An 8811-nucleotide genomic window follows, 5' to 3' on the forward strand; every position below is an offset into this window, starting at 1 on the left:
TTTGTAGAATCTCCCAAGTTATTTTCATATATTAAAATATAATAAAGTCTCAGTACCCAGGATAAGCATTCTTCACAATCTCCTCAGAATTAGTATTTCTTTTGACACTCTCACTCTGGTTCAAGATGTTTAAGATGTTTCTCTTTCTCCATGGTGGAAAAATTGAAGGTTTAGCAAAATTATTCATTTTAAAATTTTTTTCATAAATGTTCTATATGACCTTTGTCCTAATTCTTTTTAGTATCCATCAATACATATTTAACCACCACAGAGTCAATTATACATGCTGATTGTTATACAATAGCAAATTTCATTTTGATTTATATTGATCTCAACAAACCAAACAAAAAAACCTCAGACATTTCTTTTTCCTCTATTCATATTCTTCTACCTAGTATCTAATTTCTGCCCTATATCCTTCCCCATTTGCTTGTGTATGTGTGTGTGTGTATACATAAATGTGTGTGTATACAAGTATGGTAAATATGGTAAATATGCAGTCACATGTGTGTTTGTATTCATGTACGGTGAATACATATGTGTGTGCATTCTCATGTTTTTGAAGATATGATTCTTTATGCCTGTGCATGAGGAGACCAGCAGTTGACATCAGGTATCTTTCTATCACCCTCTGTCATATTTTTGATACAAGGTCTGTCAGTGTATCTGGAATCCATGCTTGTGATTATACTTGCTGGCCAGGAGCCTCCAGAGTTGTGCCAATCTCTGCCACCAATTCTGGGGGTGCACATGGTAGGCAAGACTTACTCAGGCTTTATGTGGGAGCTGGACATTCAGACAGGAGTCTGCATCCTTGTACAGCAGACAAGTTACCCACTCACACATCTCTCCAGGCCCTCAGGTTTCTTAATTTTCTAAAACTTTTTTTTTTTACATTTCTTTCCTTTAATTTCTATGTTTATAACTCATAAAGGAAAATTCTCATTTTTGAATTCTCAGTGACTGTCTTCTCTTAAATCTTCCAGTGACTCCCAGTATAAAACTGGTGGATTACTCTTAGTATGGAAGTGGAAACCCAAAATGAGATAGATAAAGCCCTGGTATACATGGAAGTCGATGTGTTACTGAAAAGATTAAATGGAACGATTCATATAAAACTCTCACAGTATAGTTGGCCCAGGGAATTAATAAAACTTTCAAGAATGGCATTTATTGTTAGTCATTCAAGAAGTATGTTTCATGACCTTCAATGTGCTGGTACACATAATTGAAAAGGACCACATTCCTCTACATCTTTTCTCCTCCAGTGTCATGCCTCTGTCTGTTTTTTATGGAGTATCAGGAAGGGAATTAACTTTGAGACTAACAGACACAGATTTTTCAACACCAAGCTTTATTGAATGAACTTAGGTAAATTCCTATAAACAATGTCAGTCTCGCATAAGTTAGTGCACATAAAGAACAAGACAATTTGACTTCCTTAAGTTCTTCCTGTTGTGGGGTTGCTGAGAAGATATCTGGTCTACTGGAGCTGGAATTATGGGGACTTTTGAGCTACTAAACTAGACTGGTAGGAACCAAACTCTGATCCTCTTCAAGAGAAGCATACATGATTTTAAATGCTTGAGCCATCTCTCAGCCATAGACTATGATGCTTTTAGTCATCTCAACGTTTGAAAAAGGCAAGATAACTGGATCATGTGGTCAACTGTCTAATTTTCTAATTCTTAACATTTTCTAATTCTCAGAAATATGCTGTTGAGAAATAACAATAAAAAACAGTGCACTGTTCTGTGGTTCTCTTTTCAGTTCTGCATTATATCCAGCAGGTTGGTTATCAGTGGTTTCTTTAAGTGACTATGGAGAGCCATTTCTACTGATTAAATAATATCATGTTGGAGCAAGACACACATACCCCATTCAAAAAATAAAAGAACCATCTTATCGCATGTTGTTTTTGAAAATGTTCGTTTGGAGTTATGGAGACTGATTTGTTCTGAGAAATGAGCTGAGTTTCACTTAAGAAATGAAGTCTAAATGATCTGAGTTTTCAAAGCAATTCAAATGAATTTTCTCCTCTTAATTTTGTTCTCACACTAGAAACTGTCTAGTATTGGCAGCTGACTCTGGAGTTAGCACTGAGTGCCTCCCATGCCTGAAAGGCTCATGAAAACTCTCTGGATGCTTTCCAGAAGTTTTGTCCCACTTTGTATTGAATCAGAGGCATATGAGGACACATTTGCATAATAATATAGAAAGAAGAATGAACTTGATGTGAACAGAGTAAAAGGTCCTGAGGAAGTCACATCAATGGCTAGATAGAGAAATTCACATAGTCTGGATTATATTGAGATTGATTATCTATGACTTCAAGGACCAGATATATGTCACACTCTGCCATAAAATAAGTACTGGCAGTTTTTGACAATGCGAATACTCTAATCATTTATTTTGTATTTGGTAAGGGAAAAATTAAATTTTTGATTGGGTTCAAGAATTGAAATACTATCTTTAAGTTAATGTTCACAGAGAGATAAAATGTCTTCTAAGAAGGTCAAGGTCTAAATTTAGCTGGTGATACCTTAAATTACTCTTTTTGAAAGATCTATATTCTTTTATGATCAGCAAGAATTTTCCCCCCCTATCTGAGTCTTTCCCGTCAGACTTACAACTAAGCTAAGAACGTCTGAGAAGATATGCAGTCTTGAAATGTGCTCTGAAGAAAAACTGCAAAATAAGCTACATGGACTTCATAAGATTGTAGCTTGTGTACATACAGAAACAATCATTAGAATAATTATCTTTCCACAGGCTGATATTTCAAATTCTAATTACAAATTTTTAGCCTCATTAGCACATGGCTTCATTTTATAACTTGGCTACCACATTTTATTGTTACAATTCATTAAAAATAAAGTGAAAAATGAAGACGACCATAAACTTCATAGCAGAAGTAAAAAATAAGTGCCTGAGTAATAACAATGCTTTATAGTTACATAGCAGCTTCCCTTTAAGGTACTCAAAACATTTCACAAACATTCTCTCATTAATGTTATGGATACTGCTATGCAAATAGTTTCTTAGATATCTTGGCTAAGGTAATTGATACATTAAATAGCTTATTTCTAAGTGTTTCATCTTGAATTATGAGCAAATGAAGTAAGCGATTCATATATATCTATTACTATCTTTAAGCTAAGGTACAAAAAGGTCTGCTGTACATTCTGTAAATTGTAAAATGTGTATTTCAATGTAACTACTCAGCAGCAGGTACAAAACCTCAGTCACATTAAAGCTCTTCTTACTCCTCTTTGTCTTCTTAAAAATACTGCCGTTGAAGAATATTCATGCTGCTGACTGAATCAGGGCTTCACCATTATATCAAGGAGTCACATGCTGTTGTGTGGATCTAGTTGTCTATTTATTCATTAAGTTAAAAGGATTAATCCCCTTTTTGGATTATTCATAGAATAGCTGCATGTGTGTAGATTTTTTTCTGCAACAGTATGTTTTATTTCTTTTTATTAAATACCCATAAGAGGGATTGTTTGGTTGTATGGAAACTCCATAAGAATTTTTCTTTTAACTTTTTTAACTTTTGAAATTATGATACAATTACAAAATTTCTCACCTTTCCTTTCTTCAAACTCTCCTTTATACCAGTCCTTGCACTACTTCAAATTCATAGCCTCTAATTAAATGTCAGTGTGTGTCTATATGTACACCCACTTTACCCATTTTTAATTGGGTTACTTGGTTTGTTGGTGTCTAATTTCATGGACTCTTTATATATTTTTGATATTAACCCTATGTCAGAGGTAGGGTTAGTGAAGATCTTTTCCAGATCTGTAGGCTGCCTTTATGTTCTACTGAGGATGTCCTTTGCCTTACAGTTTCATGAGGTCCCATTTATCAATTGTATATTATAGTTTCCTATTAATTATTTACTTTGAGCATTTTTATATAGATGGAAATTTATTCGATTTCTTTTAAAAAGATATCTATTGAGATATATTGCTTCTTTTTAATCAAATCATATTTTCTGTTCAGTTGTTGAAGATTCAGGTATATTCGGGATATTAACCCCTATTTGAAGATTAACCTACTATCAAATATGTAATTTGAAAATATTTTTCTTTCAGCGTGGAAGATCCTTCTTCAGTTTCTTGAATTATCCCTGTACTGTTCAGAAACCTTTGAGCTTGATGTAATTGTGTTGACCTATTTTAACTATTACTTTTTGTATTTTTTGAAGCATTGCTAAGATATTCTTGCAGAGTTAGATGTGATAACATATGCCTGTAATCCTGGCACTTAGAAGGCAGTGGCTAGAAGATTTGTAGTTCAAGGCTCAATTTGGTTCTACAAGGTGGTTGAGCCTAGCCTGAGCCACATGACACCCCGTCTCAATAAATAACTCCCATTTCCATTAAAACAAAATCCTTCCTCATACCAGAATCATGAAGTACTGTCACTCTCCTAGTTCATTTTTTATTACTGTGATAAACACTATTACCAAATGGAACTTGGGGAAGCAAGGATGTGTTTCACACTACAGCTCCATAGCAGTATCCATCACTGAAGGAAATGAGCTTCAACCCAAAGTCAGGAACTGAAGTCAAGACCATGAAGGAAGGTTTACTCTCTCTTCCCAGGCTTACACTGTTTTCATCTATTACTCAGTTCCGCATGCCCAGGGGTGGTACCATCAACATCCTTCATCAATATTTAATCTAGAAAATCCCCAACAGGCATGTCTATGTACAATCTGATGGAGGTAACCGCTAGGTTAAAGTTCTCTCTTTACAGATAACTCTACTTCTTGTCAAGTTGAAGAAAACTACATGGCACACAGTGTTTTCTTAGTGGTTTCACAGACTAACATTTATGTCTTTAATCCATTTAGAGTTTTTTTTTTTTTATTTTTAAACAACTAACACCTGCTAGATCTCTCCCGACCCAACCAACTTTATGTGCTCTCTCTCCCTCCCTCCCTCCCTCCCCTCTTCTCTCCCTTCCCACCCCCCTTACACATACCTTTTCTTTTACCTCCCACTCCCTGAATCCCTCTGTTTCTGTTTTCATAAACAAACAAACAAACAAACAAATAAATAAATAACCAAAAATGAAGATCAAAACAACCTAAAGACCAATATGTCAAAACAAAACATGGAGTTTATTTTGTGCTGGCCTACTGCTCTTGGGCATGGGGCCTGCCCTTGAGTGTGGTTAATATACTTAGTGACACAACACTGGAAAAAATTGATTTTCCTAACTTTAATCATGGAATATATCAGAAGAGGGAAATATTTTAGAACTGTGGATGGAAAGATTATAAGAGCCAAGAGATTAGGAAGTCTGCTGTGATACTATGTTTCTTACAAATTACAAGAGAGGTGCATCCATGTTAACTCAACAGTATGCCTATCTAAACTGTACTTGAACAATGACAATATCAATAGACATGCTATGGAGGAAGGGGATAGTTTCATGAGCCTCAACTCTAGACAAAGAACTATAGGTACCTAAGGACTGCTGAGCAAAGAAGAACCAATTGCCCCAGAAATGAGTCCCATAGCTGGTTATTCAATAAAAAATGGCACCCTTGAAATAATATTCATACAAGCAACATTAAACAGGCTCAACATGTTCTATATTTATATATGCTTATATACATTTTGTAACAAGAATAATTAAAGGGAAATAAAGTGAAAGAGGCCATGAATTTGAGAAAGTGAGGGGGTGGAAGAGATTCGAGGGAATAAAGAGAATGGGGAAATTATATAATTCTTTTTTAATTTAAAAGATAAAATAGATTTTTAAATTATATTTTCCAGAGAAGTATTAACTAATATGGATGGAGTTTGAAGTTTTTTTTAAATGATTTTAAAACAACTTACCAAACAAATTTATATATATAATGAATTTCTAGAGATCTGTCATGGATTAGATTTGTCATTGTGTCAGTGAGCTCTCTGTCACTATCACTAAATACCTAAGACAATTAAATTTTAATAAAAAGATATCTATGCTCTCAGCTTTGGAAGTTCCAGGCTTCTGTCATTGCTTTTAGCCTTTGGTGATACAGTGCAACGTGGTTGGAGAACAACTTTTACTTTATCTCAAACAAGCAAAGTAAAAAGAGCAGGAAGGACTGGGGTGCTTCAAGCTTTTCCAAGAGCATGCGCCCAATGATGCGAACACTCAGGATCATTCTCTTAAAGGGCTGGTTTCTAATGGCAGCCTGAGAACCATCATTTAATTCACATGGGCTTTGGTAGGAAATTGAAAATCCACACCACTACACATTGGCTGTCTTGACAAACTGCCACTCAAATTTAAGACAAGAGAAATGTATTGTCTCTGAGTTCTAGTGCAGACACAAATAGCTCCATAAAGCTGTAGCTGAGGTCCTTCCTTCCACCAGCTTCTCCTAGCTCCAGTTCTTTGGCTGATTGACAAATAACTCCAATCTTCCCTTCAGTTTTCAGATGGCCATTACTTTGTCTCTGTGTCCAATAAAAACATATGTTGTTGAACACTGAGCTGTTTTCATCCAGGATGGACTCATATTGAGTTCTGTAATTATGCCTTCAGTGATCACATTCACAGACCCAAGTGCTTAGGATTTGTACGTGTCACTTTTATTTTATTTTTTATTCAATATATTGTTTTATTTACATATCAAATGATTTCCCCTTTTCTGGCCCCCCACTCCCCGAAAGTCATAAGCCCCCTTCCTCCCCCTGTTCTCCCAGCCACCCCTTCCCAATTCCCTGTTCTGGTTTTGCCCTATACTGCTTCACTGAGTCTTTCCAGAACCAGGGGACACTCCTCCATTCTTCTTATACCTCATTTGATGTGTGGATTATGTTTTGGGTATTCCAATTTTCTAGGCTAATATCCACTTATTAGTGAGTGCATACCATGATTAATCTTTTGAGACTCGGTTACCTCAGTCTGATGTTCTCCAGCTCCATCCATTTGTCTAAGAATTTCATGAATTCATTGTTTCTAATGGCTGAATAGTACTCCATTGTGTATATATACCACATTTTTTGCATCCATTCTGCTGTTGAGGGATACCTGGGTTCTTTCCAGCTTCTGGATATTATAAATAGGGCTGCTATGAACATAGTGGAGCATGTATCCTTATTACCTGCTGGAGAATCCTCTGGGTATATGCCCAGGAGTGGTATAGCAGGATCCTCCAGAAGTGACATGCCCAGTTTTCTGAGGAACTGCCAGACTGATTTCCAGAGTGGTTGTACCAATTTGTAACCTAACCAGTAGTAGAGGAGTGTTCCTCTTTTGCCACATCCTGGCCAACACCTGCTGTCTCCAGAATTTTTAATCTTAGCTATTCTGACTGGTGTAAGGTGAAATCTCAGGGTTATTTTGATTTGCATTTCCCTAATGACTAATGAAGTTGAGCATTTTTTAAGATGCTTCTCAGCCATCCAAAGTTCTTCAGGTGAAAATTCTTTGTTTAGATCTATACCCCATTTTTTTAAATAGGGTTATTTGGTTTTCTGGGGTCTAACTTGAGTTCTTTGTATATATTGGATATTAGCCCTCTATCTGATGTAGGGTTGGTAAAGATCTTTTCCCAATTTGTTGGTTGCCAATTTGTCCTTTTGATGGTGTCCTTTCCCTTACAGAAACTCTGTTATTTTATGAGGTCCTATTTGCCAATTCTTGATCTAAGAGCATACACTATTGGTGTTCTGTTCAGGAACTTTCCCCCTGTACAGATGTCCTCAAGGGTCTTCCCCAGTTTCTTTTCTATTAGCTTCAGAGTGTCTGGCTTTATGTGGAGGTCCTTGATAAATTTGGAGTTGAGCTTAGTACAAGGAGATAAGGATGGATCAATTCGCATTCTTATGCATGCTGACCTCCTGTTGAACCAGCACCATTTGTTGAAAAGGCTGTCTTTTTTCCATTGGATGTTTTCAGCACCTTTGTCAAGGATCAAGTGGCCATAGGTGTGTGGGTTCATTTCTGGATCTTCAATCCTGTTCCATTGATCTGCCTGCCTGTCACTGTACCAATACCATGCAGTTTTTAACACTATTGCTCTGTAGTATTGCTTGAGGTCAGGGATACTGATTCCCCCAGAATTTCTTTTGTTGTTGAGAATAGTTTTAGCTATCCTGGGTTTTTGTTATTCCACATGAATTTGAGAATTGCTCTTTCTAACTCAATGAAGAACTGAGTTGGGATTTTGATGGGGATTGCATTGAATCTGTATATTGCTATTGGCAAAATGGCCATTTTAACTATATTAAACCTGCCAATCCATGAGCATGGGAAGTTTTTCCATTTTTTGAGGTCTTCTTCCATTTCCTTCTTCATAGTCTTGAAGTTCTTGTCATACAGATCATTCACCTGTTTGGTAAGAGTCACCCCAAGGTGCTTTATACTGTTGTGGCTATTGTGAAGGGGGTCATTTCCCTAATTTCTTTCTCAGCTGCTTATCCTTTGAGTATAGGAAGGCTATTGATTTGCTTGAGTTAATTTTATAACCTTCCACTTTGCTGAAGCTGTTTATCAGCTGTAGGAGTTCTCTAGTGGAGTTTTTTGGGTCACTTAGGTAGATTATCATATCATCTGCAAATAATGATAGTTTGACTTCTTCCTTTCCAATTTGTGTCCCTTTGACCACTTTATGTTGTCTAATTGCCCGAGCTAGTACCTCAAGTACAATATTGAAAAGATAAGGAGAAAGGGGGCAGCGCTGTCTTGTCCCTGATTTTAGTGGGATTGCTTCAAGTTTCTCTCCATTTAGTTTGATGCTGGCTACCGGTTTGCTGTATATTGCTCTTACTATGGTTAGGTATGAGCCTTGAA

The sequence above is a fragment of the Apodemus sylvaticus genome, chromosome 6, assembly GCF_947179515.1.
Source record: "Apodemus sylvaticus chromosome 6, mApoSyl1.1, whole genome shotgun sequence".
NCBI classification, from domain to species: domain Eukaryota; kingdom Metazoa; phylum Chordata; class Mammalia; order Rodentia; family Muridae; genus Apodemus; species Apodemus sylvaticus.